The sequence below is a fragment of the Phyllobates terribilis genome, unplaced genomic scaffold, assembly GCF_046119375.1.
Source record: "Phyllobates terribilis strain yellow unplaced genomic scaffold, ASM4611937v1 Scaffold_3__8_contigs__length_932513732, whole genome shotgun sequence".
NCBI lineage: Eukaryota > Metazoa > Chordata > Amphibia > Anura > Dendrobatidae > Phyllobates > Phyllobates terribilis.
In genome coordinates, this window is record NW_027362763.1 from 668,340,272 (window position 1) to 668,359,088 (window position 18,817).

Here is an 18,817-nt window from a genome sequence, read left to right on the forward strand (position 1 = left end):
AAATGTTCACAGTTTTAGGCATGTTCTTTACATAAACTGATGGAAACCCGCAATAAATAACCAGTGAAATTCCAGGCTGTGAGGTAGCAAATAAATAAAAGCTTTCTGAAATAATCGTTTCTATAAGTCGGAGACATCCCATCACCACAAAAGACCGAAACCGTAAGGAACCGTCTCCGTATATAACACAGGGAGAGAACGGACGATATCGCTGAGCTGTTTTCTGGAGCTGAGGTATTCCAGTGAATACAGGACCTTTGATTTCATGGTCATGTGATCAGGGGAGGAGCAATAGAGGCAGCACTTCCTGTCATGTGATCTCATGAAAGGTCCTGTAAGCACAAACCCTTACATCTAGTCCATATACGTAACTGATCGCACGGTGGTGACATCATCACAGGTCCTGTATCTATCAGGAGCAGCGGATGGTCGGGGTACGTGTGACCTATTGTCGGTGTCGGCCCCCAATACTTATTTGGGGCTTTTTCTCTTGTTGTTTTCTTACAGCGCAGTTGTTCTATAGGTGATGTACAGCCAGCAGGGGGCAGCCTCTCACCTATGGAGACAATAGCCCAATACTGAGAGGAGGGGGGGGGGGGTTCAGAATCAGGAGCTTGTGTATCTGTCTATAGTATGTGTGTATATAGTCCTACATGTCAGAGGCAATTCATTAAGACTGCGATTTATGCTATGTCCCACAATACTGAGGTACTGCAGTATATAGTATAAGCGATCAAACAATCACAGGTTAAAAGTTTTCTAGGAGGACTAAAAAAAAAAAAATATATAAAAAGAAATGTAAAAATGTAAATCACCCCTCCGCTTTCCTCAGATTTAAAATGGAGAAATAAAAAAAAGATAATAATGAACATATTTATTATCACAGCATCCATTTACATCCGGGTCTCTCAAAATCTATAATGAATTAATTTTTTCCCTACTAAAATATAAAAAAAAAAAAAAAAAAAAGCCTATATAAGTTTGGTATCACCGTAATTGTACTGACGTGGAGAATCTTGTTGCGAGAGAATTTTTTTTTTTTTTACTGCACAACGAATTCTGTAAAAAATAGAACCCGGAAAAACAATGATGGAATTGTTTCACCCCACTTGGAATTTTCTTTTTCGTTTTTCAGTCCTCGATACGGTAAAATGAATGGTGTCATTCGTAACTACAATTCGTCCAGTGAAAGAATTTCATCTGGTTATATTGATTGAAAATTTAAAAAGTTATGGCTCTTGGGGGAAAAAAAAAACGGGAGGAAAAAACAAAGAATGAAAAATTGTCTTATATCGAAGGTGTTTGTCTGTTCATAAAAATGGAATATGTGTGAATAAAATGTCAAAGTGTGAACATAGTCTTAAAGGGCACAGAAAACAGATGAGGATAGATGAAAGCAGTTGAGGACAGCAGTACGTTGGATACACACAGAGCTCTCATAAATCCTATGCTACTGGAGGAGACACACAGAGCTCTCATCCAGCCTGTATTACTGGGAGTATTTGGTGACACACAGACCTCACATCCAGTTTATATTACTGCGGGAGACACACAGACCTCAGGTCAACCTATATTACTGGAATAAACATACAGATTTCACATAAACCTATATTACTGGGAGTGACATACAAACCTCGCATCCAGCCTATTTTACTGGGAGAGACACACAGATCTCACATCCAGCCTTTATTACTTGGAGAGAAACACAGACCTCACATCCAGCCTTTATTACTGGGAGAGACACACAGACCTCACATCCAGCCTATATTGCTAGTAGAGACACATACAGCTCACAATCAGCCCATATTACTGGGAAGGGCACACATAGACCTCATATCCAGCCTATATTACTGGGAGAGGCACACACAGACATCATATCCAGCCTATATTACTGGGAGGGGCACACATAGACCTCATATCCAGCTTATATTACTGGGAGAGAAATAGATAGCTTACATCCACCTGTCACGGGTGTGTCAGATGTAACAGACAGTCACTCTACATCTGGCTGCAGAAGGTCACTGCGTTTGGCATTGCAGACACCTTCTTAATCCTTCTGACTTTTGGACCCAGCGGCAACCTCCCTCCTGCTCTGTTTGACACACCCTGGCCTGGGTTCTTATAGTCTGCTTCAGGGAGTCGCCCGTGATATTCTCATTTTCCCTTGTGAAGGTTTGGAGCTATAGCAGTCGACTAGCTTCCTCTCTGGTGCCCTTGGAGGATGTTTGGTGTTATCTCTCTGGTGTCAGCTCAAGCTACGTTCCCCCCCCCCTTTGATTGTCTCCCTTGTTGTCTTTAGTTTATAGTGGGGACTGAACACTGCTCACCCCCCCTCCCTATCAAGGGCCTAGCTTTAGGGATATACAGGGCTTAGGTTTCCTGCTCTGCGATTGGTGTGGAACCACAATAGGAACGGTAGTGTAGGCAGGGGTGTTATTAGATCTGCCTAGGGGTCTCCACTCCTCCTTTCCCTAGTGTTTGGGCTTTCTGTCCCTCATCCCTTCGTGTTGCACTTAGTATTTCCCACACTTTGCGTGACATTATGACCAGCCGTGCATATGTAGAGAAAAAAATACTGACACTTTTTTTTTTTTTGTGTGTGTTTTTTTTTTTTTTCTTGGTTCATGGATCCCATTACTGAGCTGTCAGAGCAGCTGCACAGGCTTTCTCTGGAGGTGACTGACCTCTGCTATGAGGTTGAGCAGCAACATCAGCAGCTGCAGGTCCCTAATGTTGGGGTCTCTGCAGGTAGGCCGGTCCAGCTTGAACCCAAGGTTGCCCTCCCGGATAGGTTTTCAGGAGGTAGGGACAAATTTTGTGTTCAAGGAAGCTTGCAAACTGTATTTTAAACTTCGTTCTTACTTCTCCAGAGATGAGGAGCAACGAGTGGGAATTGTGATCTCACTGCTGCAAGGAGATCCTCAATCCTGGGCTTTCTCTTTGCCGCAGGGTTTGATTTGTCTCCAGTCTGTGGAGGGGTTTTTCGGGGCTCTAGCCCTCATTTATGATGACCGTGACCGAATCTCCTTGGCTGAGTCCAGGTTGTGTCGCCTTCATCAGGGAAATCAGTCAGTGGAGACATACAGCTCCGAAATTCCGCAGATGGCCAACTGATACAAAATGGAATGACCCAGCTCTTAGAATCCAATTTTGTCAGGGTCTTACTGAAAGGTTGAAAGATGCTTTCTCAGTGTATGAAACCCCAGAGTCCTTGAAGGCTGCCATGTCATTGGCTATACAGTACGTGTTCCTTCGGGATAGGTGGGTGAGACCACCTTCTCCGGAGCCTTCTTTTCGGGGTAATGCTCCTTTGCAGGGGATGGCGGTCTGGCGGTGAACCAGTACGGGGGGAGGTGGAAGAACCCATGCAGTTAGGGGGTGCCTTCATACATTTCTCCGGAGATCTGCAAAAAGAAGGGCGTGTGTTTTTTTTTGTGGAAAAAATGGACATTTCATTGGGGCCTGTCCTTTGATTCCTAAGCAAAAGGAAATTGGATTAACCCTTGGTAGTCTGGAGTTGGATAAGCAAGGGGTGCATTTATCATCAACCTGTAGTTCCCGGTTGTCCTGACAGCTGAGGTGGTGCTAGAGAGCAAAACCGAGAAAATTTCTGTATTTGTTGACAGTGGAGCTGGAGTCAGCATGAATGACGCTGAGTTTGTGAGAACTCATGGTCTTGCTTGCTGTACTTTAGCTAAACCCATTCCCATCTTCGCCATCGACTCAGCACCACTTGCACAGAGAGCTCTGACTCAGATTGTATATGGTGTAAAACTGAGGGTGGAGTCGGTCCATTGTGAGATAATTCCTTGCTATGTCCTGGACGATCTTCCCACCCCAATTGTTTTGGGTCTACCCTGGTTGGTGAAACATAATCCTTTGGTGGATTGGCAATCCAGGGAGATCATTGAGTGGGGAGATTACTGCCATGACAATAGTTTAAACATTTCCATTTCTACAGTCTCTACAGAGACCATACCTGCATTTTTGTCTGGTTTTGAGGACGTTTTTCTGAGAGGGGTGTCAGGATTTGCCTCCTCATCGTGCTTACGACTGTCCTATTAACCTAACCCCCAGAGCTAAACTACCAAAGTCCAGACTGTATAATCTTTCTGGCCCTGAGAGACAAGCTATGAAGGATTTCATTGCGGAAAGTCTGGAGCAGGGACATATCAGACCCTCATCTTCGCCCGTGGCAGCAGGGTTCTTCTTTGTGAAGAAAAAAGATGTCATTCTATGTCCCTGTTTAGATTTCCGGGAATTAAATCAAATTACCATCCGGGATCCATACCCTCTTCCTCTGATTCCAGATTTGTTCAGCCAGGTTGTTGGAGCTAAGGTATTCTCCAAGTTGGATTTAAGGGGAGGCTACAATCTGGTTAGAATCAGACAGGGAGATGAATGGAAAACGGCATTCAATACCCCTGAAGGGCATTTCAATAGTCTGGTTATGCCTTTCGGTCTGACCAATGCACCTGCGGTGTTCCAACATTTCATTAATGATATTTTCCATCAATTGGTGGGGAGGTTTGTGGTGGTCTATCTGGATGATATTTTGGTTTACTCACCTGATTTTGAGACACATCGGGGGCATGTTAGACAGGTGCCTCAGATATTAAGGGGCAACAAACTTTATGCCAAAGTGGAAAAATGTGTTTTCACCGTCCAGGAGGTGCAGTTTTTGGGGTACCTGTTGTCATCTTCGGGTTTTCGGATGGATCCGGAGAAGATCCGTGCTGTCCTTGATTGGGACTGTCCCGAGAACCTGAAGGCTCTACGTTTTCTGGGCATTACTAATTTTTACCGGAAATTCATCCAAAATTACTCTGTTGTAGTGAAACCCCTTACTGACATGACTAAGAAGGGGTCTGATTTTTCCAAATGGTCGGATGCCACCCTGCAGGCTTTTTCCTCCCTAAAGAGCTGTTTTGCCACGACACCTATACTCAGTCAACCCGATGGTTCCCAATCCGTTATTGGGGAAGTTGATGCATCGGATTTGGTGGTTGCAGCTGTGTTGTCCCAGGGTCCATCCCCTGGAAAATGGCGTCCATGCGCTTTCTTTTCTAAGAAATTATCTTCGGCTGAGAGAAATTATGACGTGGGTAATAGGGAGATTTTGGCGATTAAATTGGCGTTCGAAGAATGGCGACATTGGTTATAGGAGGCTGTCCATCCTATTACTGTTATCACTGACCATAAGCACCTGTCATATCTTCAATCAGCTAAACGTCTCAACCCTAGGCAAGCCAGATGGTCCCTGTTTTTACTAGGTTCAATTTTATTGTCACTTTCCGTCCAGGGGTCAAAAATGTCAAGGCTGAAGCTTTGTCCCGGAGCTTCCCTGGTGGTGGTGACCATGAGAACCCTGCCCCGATATTACAGAAAGGGGTAGTCATTTCAGCATTCTACCCTGAACTGGAGGGTGAGGTGTTGGGAGGCTCAGGGGGACGCCCCTGCCTCCTGCTCTTCAGGAAGGTTATTTGTACCATCTAATTTGCACCGCAAAGTAATTAAGGAACATCACAACTCTGTGCTTGCTGGTCATCCAGGTGGTAAGGCAACTGCAGACCTCCTTTCTCATTGTTTTTGGTGGCCAGGGGTTGCATCGGGATGTGGTTGAACACATATCGGCTTGTAGTATTTGCCCACGTTCTAAAGTATCGCATACCCGTCCGTCTGGTCCTCTTCTTCCGCTATCTATTCCTAGCAGGCCATGGACACACTTGTCCATGGATTTTATTACTGACCTACCGATATCTGCAGGCAAAACTGTGGTTTTGGTGGTTGCAGATAGGTTCAGTAAAATGGTTCACTTCATAGCATTACCGGCACTTCCGAATGCCAAGACTCTTGCTCAGGTGTTTATAAATAAGATTGTGAAGCTTCACGGGGTTCCCTCCGATGTTTTGTCAGATGGGGGGACTCAGTTTGTTTCCAAGTTCTGGAAGGCATTCTCTTCTCGACTGGGCATGCAGCTGTCCTTTTCCTCTGCCTTCCATCCTCAGTCAAATGAACAGACTGAGCGCATTAATCAGAATTTGGAGACTTACCTCAGGTGTTTTGTCTCCAAAAATCAGGAGGATCGGGTATCCTACTTACCGCTGGCAGAATTTGCTATTAATAATCATCATCAAGAATCTACCTGCAGGTCACCATTCTTTGGTGCATACGGTTACCATCCACAGTTTGGTACTTTTAGTGGGGGAGGGGCTTCGGGAGTTCCTGAGGAGGAACGTTTTGCTTCGTTGCTCTCCTCGGTGTGGCGGGGGAGGGTCTGAGTAATTTGAAGAACATGGGAGACAGGTACAAAGGTATGGCTGACAGAAAACGCTTGCCAGGTCCGAACCGGAATGTGAATGACTTTGTGTGGTTGTCTACCAGGAATATCAAGTTGAAGGTTCCTTCTTGGAAGCTGGGACCTAGATTTATTGGTCCCTATAAAATAACCGCCGTCATTAACCCAGCAGCGTTTCGTCTTGAGATACCACAGGCCCTTAAGATCCACCATTTATTTCACAGGTCTCTGCTCAAGAAATATGTGGAACCTCTTGAGTCCTCACCTCTACCGCCGCCCCCAATAATGGTTGATGGTAATCTGGAGTTTCACATTTCGAGGATTGTAGATTCTCGTCTCCAACAACGTTCCCTACAATACTTGGTGCACTGGAAGAGTTATGGTCCAGAGGAAAGGATGTGGATTTCAGGAAAACCTATCAGAGGTGAATGCCCCCAGGCTGCTTCGTTCATTCCACACTTCTTATCCTGAGAAACTTGGTCCTGAGTGTCGGGAGACCACTCGTAGAAAGGGGGGTACTTTCATGGGTGTGTCAGATGTAATAGACAGTCGCTCTGCATCTGGCAGCAGAAGGTCACTGCATTTGGCATTGCAGACGCCTTCTTAATCCTTCTGACTTTTGGACCCAGCAGCAACCTCCCTCCTGCTCTGATTGACACACCCTAGTCTGGATTTTTATAAACTCAGTCTGGTTCACGGTGTCACCGGTGATATTCTCATTCTCCCTTGTGAAGGCTTGGAGCTATAGCAGTTGGCTACCTTTGATGCCCTTTCAGGATGTTTGATGTTATCTCTCTTGTGTCAGCTCAAGCTAAGTTTTCCCCCCTTTGTTTGTCTCCCTTGCTGTCTTTAGTTTATAGTGGGGACTGACAAGTGCTCACCCCTCCCTCCCTATCCAGGGATATACAGGGCTTAGGTTTCCTGCTCGGCAATTGGTGTGAAACCAATATAGGGATGGTAGGGTAGGCAGGCTGCTATTAGATCTGCCTAGGGGTCTCCACTTCCCCTTTCCCTAGTGTCTGGGCTTCCTTACCCTCATCCATTTGTGTCTCACTTAGTCTTTCCCACACTACAGCCTATATTACCAGGAGGAGAATATAGACCTCACATGCAGCCTGTATTACTGGGAGAGACACACAGACCTCACATCCGAGCCTATTTTACTGGGAGGGGCACACATAGACCTCACATTCAGCCTATATTACTGGGAGGAGCACTCACAGACCTCACATCCAGCCTAAATTATTGAGAGGGACACACAGACCTCACATCCAGCCTATATTACTGAGAGGGACACACAGACCTCACATCCAGCCTATATTACTGCCAGGGGCACACATAGACCTCGCATCCAGCCTATATTACTGGGAGGAGCACACATAGACCTCGCATCCAGCCTAAATTACTTTGAGGGGCACAATAGACCTCACATCCTGCCTATATTACTGGGAGGGGCACACAGACCTCACATCCAGCCTATATTACCAAGAGTGACACACAGACCTCACATCCAGCCTATATTACTGGCAGGGGCACACATAGACCTCGCATCCAGCCTATATTACTGGCAGGGGCACACATAGACCTCTCATCCAGCCTATATTACTGGCAGGGGCACACATAGACCTCGCATCCAGCCTATATTACTGGGAGGAGCACACATAGACCTCGCATCCAGCCTAAATTACTGGGAGGGGCACACATAGACCTCGCATCCAGCCTAAATTACTGGGAGGGGCACACCTAGACCTCGCATCTAGCCTAAATTACTGGGAGGGGCACACATAGACCTCAACATCCAGCCTAATTTACTGGGAGGGGCACACATAGACCTCGCATCCAGCCTATATTACTGGGAGGGACACACAGACCTCGCATCCAGCCTATATTACTGAGAGGGACACACAGGCCTCATATGCAGCCTATATTACTGAAAGGTACACACAGGCCTCACTTCCAGCCTATATTACTGAGAGGGACACACAGACCTCACATCGAGCCTATATTACTGAGAGGCACACACAGACCTCACATCCAGCCTATATTACTGAGAGGGACACACAGACCTCACATCCAGCCTATATTACTGATAAGGACACACAGACCTCACATCCAGACTATATTATTGAGAGGGACACACAGACCTCACATCCAGCCTATATTACTGAGAGGGACACACAGACCTCACATCCAGCCTATATTACTGAGAGGGACACAAAGAACTCACATCCAGCCTATATTACTGAGAGGGACACACAGACCTCATATCCAGCCTATATTACTGGCAGGGGCACACATAGACCTCGCATTCAGCCTATATTACTGGCAGGGGCACACATAGACCTCGCATTCCGCCTATATTACAGGCAGGAGCACACATAGACCTCGCATCCAGCCTATATTACTGGCAGGGGCACACACAGACCTCGCATCCAGCCTATATTACTGGCAGGGGCACACACAGACCTCACATCCAGCCTATATTACTGAGAGGGACACACAGACCTCACATCCAGCGTATATTACTGAGAGGGACACACAGACCTCACATCCAGCTATATTACTGAGAGGGACACACAGACCTCACATCCAGCGTATATTACTGCGAGGGACACACAGACCTCACATCCAGCCCATATTACTGAGTGGGACACACAGACCTCACATCCAGCCTATATTACTGAGAGGGACACACAGACTCCACATCCAGCCTATATTACTGAGAGGGACACACAGACCTCACATCCAGCCTATATTACTGAGAGGGACACACAGACCTCACATCCAGCCTATATTACTGAGAGGGACAGTCAGACCTCACATCCAGCCTATATTACTGAGAGGGACAGTCAGACCTCACATCCAGCCTATATTACTGAGAGGGACACACAGACCTCACATCCAGCCTATATTACTGAGAGGGACACACAGACCTCACATCCAGCCTATATTACTGATAGGGATACACAGACATCACATCCAGCCTATATTACTGAGAGGGACACACAGACCTCACATCCAGCCTATATTACTGAGAGGGACACACAGACCTCACATCCAGCCTATATTACTGAGAGGGACACACAGACCTGACATCCAGCCTATATTACTGAGAGGGACACACAGACCTCACATCCAGCCTATATTACTGAGAGGGACACAAAGACCTCACATCCAGCCTACATTACTGAGAGGGACACACAGACCTCACATCCAGCTATATTACTGAGAGGGACACACAGACCTCACATCCAGCCTATATTACTGCGAGGGACACACAGACCTCACATCCAGCCCATATTACTGCAAAGGACACACAGACCTCACATGCAGCCTATATTACTGAGAGGGACACATAGACTCACATCCAGCCTATATTATTGAGAGGGACACACAGACCTCACATCCAGCCTATATTACTGAGAGGGACACACAGACCTCACATCCAGCCTATATTACTGAGAGGGACACACAGATCTCACATCCAGCCTATATTACTGAGAGGGACACACAGAACTCACATCCAGCCTATATTACTGATAAGGACACATAGACCTGACATCCAGCCCATATTACTGCGAGGGACACACAGACCTCACATCCAGCCTATATTACTGAGAGGGACACACATAGACCTCACATTCAGTTTATATTACTGGCAGGGGCACACATACACCTCGTATCCAGCCTATATTACTGGCAGGGGCACACATAGACCTCGCATCCAGCCTATATTACAGGCAGGGGCACACATAGACCTCGAATCCAGCCTATATTACTGGGAGGAGCACACATAGACCTCGCATCCAGCCTATATTACTGGGAGGAGCACACATAGACCTCGCATCCAGCCTAAATTACTAGGAGGGGCACACATAGACCTCACATCCAGCCTGAATTACTGGGAGGGGCACACATAGACCTCGCATCCAGCCTATATTACTGAGAGGGACACACAGACCTCGCATCCAGCCTATATTACTGAGAGGGACACACAGACCTCATATCCAGCCTATATTACTGAGAGGGACACACAGACCTCACATCCAGCCTATATTACTGAGAGGCACACACAGACCTCACATCCAGCCTATATTACTGAGTGGGACACACAGAACTCACATCCAGCCTATATTACTGAGAGGGACACACAGACCCCAAATCCAGCCTATATTACTGAGAGGGACAGTCAGACCTCACATCCAGCCTATATTACTGAGAGGGACACACAGACCTCACATCCAGCCTATATTACTGAGAGGGACACACAGACCTCACATCCAGCCTATATTACTGAGAGGGACACACATACCTCACATCCAGCCTATATTACTGAGAGGGACACACAGCCCTCACATCCAGCCTATATTACTGAGAGGGACACACAGACCTCACATCCAGCCTATATTACTGAGAGGGACACACAGACCTCACATCCAGACTATATTACTGAGAGGGACACACAGCTCTCACATCCAGCCTATATTACTGAGAGGGACACACAGACCTCACATCCAGCCTATATTACTGATAAGGACACACAGACCTGACATCCAGCCCATATTACTGGGAGGGACACACAGACCTCACATCCAGCCTATATTACTGAGAGGGACACACATAGACCTCACATTCAGTCTATATTACTGGCAGGGGCACACATAGACCTCGTATCCAGCCTATATTACTGGCAGGGGCACACATAGACCTCGCATCCAGCCTATATTACTGGCAGGGGCACACATAGACCTCGCATCCAGCCTATATTACTGGGAGGAGCACACATAGACCTCGCATCCAGCCTATATTACTGGGAGGAGCACACATAGACCTCGCATCCAGCCTAAATAACTAGGAGGGGCACACATAGACCTCACATCCAGCCTGAATTACTGAGAGGGGCACACATAGACCTCGCATCCAGCCTATATTACTGAGAGGGACAAACAGACCTCGCATCCAGCCTATATTACTGAGAGGGACACACAGACCTCATATCCAGCCTATATTACTGAGAGGGATACACAGACCTCACATCCAGCCTATATTACTGAGAGGCACACACAGACCTCACATCCAGCCTATATTACTGAGTGGGACACACAGACCTCACATCCAGCCTATATTACTGAGAGGGACACACAGACCCCAAATCCAGCCTATATTACTGAGAGGGACAGTCAGACCTCACATCCAGCCTATATTACTGAGAGGGACAGTCAGACCTCACATCCAGCCTATATTACTGAGAGGGACACACAGACCTCACATCCAACCTATATTACTGAGAGGGACACACAGACCTCACATCCAGCCTATTTTACTGAGAGGGACACACATACCTCATATCCAGCCTATATTACTGAGAGGGACACACAGACCTCACGTCCAGCCTATATTACTGAGAGGCACACACAGACCTCACATCCAGCCTATATTACTGAGTGGGACACACAGACCTCACATCCAGCCTATATTACTGAGAGGGACACACAGACCCCAAATCCAGCCTATATTACTGAGAGGGACAGTCAGACCTCACATCCAGCCTATATTACTGAGAGGGACACGCAGACCTCACATCCAGCCTATATTACTGAGAGGGACACGCAGACCTCACATCCAGCCTATATTACTGAGAGGGACACACATACCTCACATCCAGCCTATATTACTGAGAGGGACACACAGCCCTCACATCCAGCCTATATTACTGAGAGGGACACACAGACCTCACATCCAGCCTATAATACTGAGAGGGACACACAGACCTCACATCCAGACTATATTACTGAGAGGGACACACAGATCTCACATCCAGCCTATATTACTGAGAGGGACACACAGACCTCACATCCAGCCCATATTACTGCGAGGGACTCACAGACCTCACATCCAGCCTATATTACTGAGAGGGACACACATAGACCTCGCATTCAGTCTATATTACTGGCAGGGGCACACATAGACCTCGTATCCAGCCTATATTACTCGCAGGGGCACACATAGACCTCGCATCCATCCTATATTACTGGCAGGGGCACACATAGACCTCGCATCTAGCCTATATTACAGGCAGGGGCACACATAGACCTCGAATCCAGCCTATATTACTGGGAGGAGCACACATAGACCTCGCATCCAGCCTATATTACTGGGAGGAGCACACATAGACCTCGCATCCAGCCTAAATTACTAGGAGGGGCACACATAGACCTCACATCCAGCCTGAATTACTGGGAGGGGCACACATAGACCTCGCATCCAGCCTATATTACTGAGAGGGACACACAGACCTCGCATCCAGCCTATATTACTGAGAGGGACACACAGACCTCATATCCAGCCTATATTACTGAGAGGGACACACAGACCTCACATCCAGCCTATATTACTGAGAGGCACACACAGACCTCACATCCAGCCTATATTACTGAGTGGGACACACAGAACTCACATCCAGCCTATATTACTGAGAGGGACACACAGACCCCAAATGCAGCCTATATTACTGAGAGGGACAGTCAGACCTCACATCCAGCCTATATTACTGAGAGGGACACACAGACCTCACATCCAGCCTATATTACTGAGAGGGACACACAGACCTCACATCCAGCCTATATTACTGAGAGGGACACACATACCTCACATCCAGCCTATATTACTGAGAGGGACACACAGCCCTCACATCCAGCCTATATTACTGAGAGGGACACACAGACCTCACATCCAGCCTATATTACTGAGAGGGACACACAGACCTCACATCCAGACTATATTACTGAGAGGGACACACAGCTCTCACATCCAGCCTATATTACTGAGAGGGACACACAGACCTCACATCCAGCCTATATTACTGATAAGGACACACAGACCTGACATCCAGCCCATATTACTGGGAGGGACACACAGACCTCACATCCAGCCTATATTACTGAGAGGGACACACATAGACCTCACATTCAGTCTATATTACTGGCAGGGGCACACATACACCTCGTATCCAGCCTATATTACTGGCAGGGGCACACATAGACCTCGCATCCAGCCTATATTACTGGCAGGGGCACACATAGACCTCGCATCCAGCCTATATTACTGGGAGGAGCACACATAGACCTCGCATCCAGCCTATATTACTGGGAGGAGCACACATAGACCTCGCATCCAGCCTAAATAACTAGGAGGGGCACACATAGACCTCACATCCAGCCTGAATTACTGAGAGGGGCACACATAGACCTCGCATCCAGCCTATATTACTGAGAGGGACAAACAGACCTCGCATCCAGCCTATATTACTGAGAGGGACACACAGACCTCATATCCAGCCTATATTACTGAGAGGGATACACAGACCTCACATCCAGCCTATATTACTGAGAGGCACACACAGACCTCACATCCAGCCTATATTACTGAGTGGGACACACAGACCTCACATCCAGCCTATATTACTGAGAGGGACACACAGACCCCAAATCCAGCCTATATTACTGAGAGGGACAGTCAGACCTCACATCCAGCCTATATTACTGAGAGGGACAGTCAGACCTCACATCCAGCCTATATTACTGAGAGGGACACACAGACCTCACATCCAACCTATATTACTGAGAGGGACACACAGACCTCACATCCAGCCTATTTTACTGAGAGGGACACACATACCTCATATCCAGCCTATATTACTGAGAGGGACACACAGACCTCACGTCCAGCCTATATTACTGAGAGGCACACACAGACCTCACATCCAGCCTATATTACTGAGTGGGACACACAGACCTCACATCCAGCCTATATTACTGAGAGGGACACACAGACCCCAAATCCAGCCTATATTACTGAGAGGGACAGTCAGACCTCACATCCAGCCTATATTACTGAGAGGGACACGCAGACCTCACATCCAGCCTATATTACTGAGAGGGACACGCAGACCTCACATCCAGCCTATATTACTGAGAGGGACACACATACCTCACATCCAGCCTATATTACTGAGAGGGACACACAGCCCTCACATCCAGCCTATATTACTGAGAGGGACACACAGACCTCACATCCAGCCTATAATACTGAGAGGGACACACAGACCTCACATCCAGACTATATTACTGAGAGGGACACACAGATCTCACATCCAGCCTATATTACTGAGAGGGACACAAAGACCTCACATCCAGCCCATATTACTGCGAGGGACTCACAGACCTCACATCCAGCCTATATTACTGAGAGGGACACACATAGACCTCGCATTCAGTCTATATTACTGGCAGGGGCACACATAGACCTCGTATCCAGCCTATATTACTCGCAGGGGCACACATAGACCTCGCATCCATCCTATATTACTGGCAGGGGCACACATAGACCTCGCATCTAGCCTATATTACTGGGAGGAGCACTCATAGACCTCACATCCAGCCTATATTACTGGGAGGAGCACACATAGACCTCGCATCCAGCCTAAATTAGTGGGAAGTGCACACATAGAGCTTGCATCCAGCCTGAATTACTGGGAGGGGCACACATAGACCTCGCATCCAGCCTATATTACTGAGAGGGACACACAGACCTCACATCCAGCCTATATTACTGAGATGGACACACAGACCTCATATCCAGCCTATATTTCTGAGAGGGACACACAGACCTCACATCCAGCCTATATTACTGAGAGGCACACACAGACCTCACATGCAGCCTACATTACTGAGTGGGACACACAGACTTCACATCCAGCCTATATTACTGAGAGGGACACACAGACCCCACATCCAGCCTATTTTACTGAGAGGGACACACAGACCTCAAATCCAGCCTATATTACTGAGAGGGACACACAGACCTCACATCCAGCCTATGTGACTGAGAGGGACAGTCAGACCTCACATCCAGCTTATATTACTGAGAGGGACACACAGACCTCACATCCAGCCTATAATACTGAGAGGGACACACAGACCTCATATCCAGCCTATATTACTGAGAGGAACACACAGACCTCACATCCAGCCTATATTACTGAGAGGCACACACAGACCTCACATCCAGCCTATATTACTGAGAGGGACACACAGACCCCAAATACAGCCTATATTACTGAGAGGGACAGTCAGACCTCACATCCAGCCTATATTACTGAGAGGGACACACAGACCTCACACCCAGCCTATATTACTGAGAGGGACACACATACCTCACATCCAGCCTATATTACTGAGAGGGACACACAGCCCTCACATCCAGCCTATATTACTGAGAGGGACACACAGCCCTCACATCCAGCCTATATTACTGAGAGGGACACACATACCTCACATCCAGCCTATATTACTGAGAGGGACACACAGCCCTCACATCCAGACTATATTACTGAGAGGGACACACAGATCTCACATCCAGCCTATATTACTGAGAGGGACACACAGACCTCACATCCAGCCCATATTACTGCGAGGGACTCACAGACCTCACATCCAGCCTATATTACTGAGAGGGACACACATAGACGTCGCATTCAGTCTATATTACTCGCAGGGGCACACATAGACCTCGCATCCAGCCTATATTACTGGCAGGGGCACACATAGACCTCGCATCTAGCCTATATTACTGGAAGGAGCACTCATAGACCTCGCATCCAGCCTATATTACTGGGAGGAGCACACATAGACCTCGCATCCAGCCTAAATTAGTGGGAAGGGCACACATAGAGCTTGCATCCAGCCTGAATTACTGGGAGGGGCACACATAGACCTCGCATCCAGCCTATATTACTGAGAGGGACACACAGACCTCACATCCAGCCTATATTACTGAGATGGACACACAGACCTCATATCCAGCCTATATTTCTGAGAGGGACACACAGACCTCACATCCAGCCTATATTACTGAGATGGACACACAGACCTCATATCCAGCCTATATTTCTGAGAGGGACACAGAGACCTCACATCCAGCCTATATTACTGAGAGGCACACACAGACCTCACATGCAGCCTACATTACTGAGTGGGACACACAGACTTCACATCCAGCCTATATTACTGAGAGGGACACACAGACCCCACATCCAGCCTATTTTACTGAGAGGGACACACAGACCTCACATCCAGCCTATATTACTGAGAGGGACACACAGACCTCACATCCAGCCTATGTGACTGAGAGGGACAGTCAGACCTCACATCCAGCTTATATTACTGAGAGGGACACACAGACCTCACATCCAGCCTATATTACTGATAGGGACACACAGACCTCACATCCAGCCTATATTACTGATCGGGACACACAGACCTCACATCCAGCCTATATTACTGAGAGGGACACACAGACCTCACATCCAGCCTATATTACTGAGAGGGACACACAGACCTCACATCCAGCCTATATTACTGAGAGGGACACACAGACCTCACATCCAGCCCATATTACTGCGAGGGACTCACAGACCTCACATCCAGCCTATATTACTGAGAGGGACACACATAGACGTCGCATTCAGTCTATATTACTCGCAGGGGCACACATAGACCTCGCATCCAGCCTATATTACTGGCAGGGGCACACATAGACCTCGCATCTAGCCTATATTACTGGGAGGAGCACTCACAGACCTCGCATCCAGCCTATATTACTGGGAGGAGCACACATAGACCTCGCATCCAGCCTAAATTAGTGGGAAGGGCACACATAGAGCTTGCATCCAGCCTGAATTACTGAGAGGGACACACAGACCTCACATCCAGCCTATATTACTGAGATGGACACACAGACCTCATATCCAGCCTATATTTCTGAGAGGGACACACAGACCTCACATCCAGCCTATATTACTGAGATGGACACACAGACCTCATATCCAGCCTATATTTCTGAGAGGGACACACAGACCTCACATCCAGCCTATATTACTGAGAGGCACACACAGACCTCACATGCAGCCTACATTACTGAGTGGGACACACAGACTTCATATCCAGCCTATATTACTGAGAGGGACACACAGACCCCACATCCAGCCTATTTTACTGAGAGGGACACACAGACCTCACATCCAGCCTATATTACTGAGAGGGACACACAGACCTCACATCCAGCCTATGTGACTGAGAGGGACAGTCAGACCTCACATCCAGCTTATATTACTGAGAGGGACACACAGACCTCACATCCAGCCTTTATTACTGATAGGGACACACAGACCTCACATCCAGCCTATATTACTGATAGGGACACACAGACCTCACATCCAGCCTATATTACTGAGAGGGATACACAGACCTCACATCCAGCCTATATTACTGAGAGGGACACACAGACCTCACATCCAGCCTATATTACTGGCCGAGGCACACATAGACCTCGCATTCAGCCTATATTACTGAGAGAGACACAAAGACTTCACATCCAGCCTATATTACTGAGAGGGACACACAGACCTCACATCCAGCCTATATTACTGAGAGGGACACACAGACCTCACATCCAGCCTATATTACTGGCCGGGGCACACATAGACCTCGCATTCAGCCTATATTACTGGCAGGGGCACACCTAGACCTCGCATCCAGCCTAAATTACTGGGAGGGGCACACATAGACCTCACATCCAGCCTAAATTACTGGGAGGGGCACACATAGACCTCGCATCCAGCCTATATTACTGGGAGGGACACACAGACCTCGCATCCAGCCTATATTATTGAGAGGGACACACAGACCTCATATCCAGCCTATATTACTGAGAGGGACACACAGACCTCACATCCAGCCTATATTACTGAGAGGGACACACAGACCTCACATCCAGCCTATATTACTGAGAGGGACACACAGACCTCACATCCAGCCTATATTACTGAGAGGGACAGTCAGACCTCACATCCAGCCTATATTACTGAGAGGGACAGTCAGACCTCACATCCAGCCTATATTACTGAGAGGGACACACAGACCTCACATCCAGCCTATATTACTGAGAGGGACACACAGACCTCACATCCAGCCTATATTACTGATAGGGATACACAGACATCACATCCAGCCTATATTACTGAGAGGGACACACAGACCTCACATCCAGCCTATATTACTGAGAGGGACACACAGACCTCACATCCAGCCTATATTACTGAGAGGGACACACAGACCTCACATCCAGCCTATATTACTGAGAGGGACACACAGACCTGACATCCAGCCTATATTACTGAGAGGGACACACAGACCTCACATCCAGCCTATATTACTGAGAGGGACACAAAGACCTCACATCCAGCCTACATTACTGAGAGGGACACACAGACCTCACATCCAGCTATATTACTGAGAGGGACACACAGACCTCACATCCAGCCTATATTACTGCGAGGGACACACAGACCTCACATCCAGCCCATATTACTGCAAAGGACACACAGACCTCACATGCAGCCTATATTACTGAGAGGGACACATAGACTCACATCCAGCCTATATTATTGAGAGGGACACA

General features: G+C 47.6%; 1 protein-coding gene across 1 annotated transcript in view; it reads left to right on the plus strand.

Annotated features, from left to right (window-relative positions):
• The first annotated feature begins 299 nt into the window (after positions 1-299).
• Positions 300-18,817, plus strand: part of LOC141257321 (uncharacterized) — a 112,418-nt gene continuing 93,900 nt past the window's right edge. The window contains exon 1 of the mRNA XM_073671760.1: positions 300-434. The gene's annotated coding sequence lies outside the window, so the exon portion shown is untranslated. The remainder of the gene's footprint in view (positions 435-18,817) is intronic.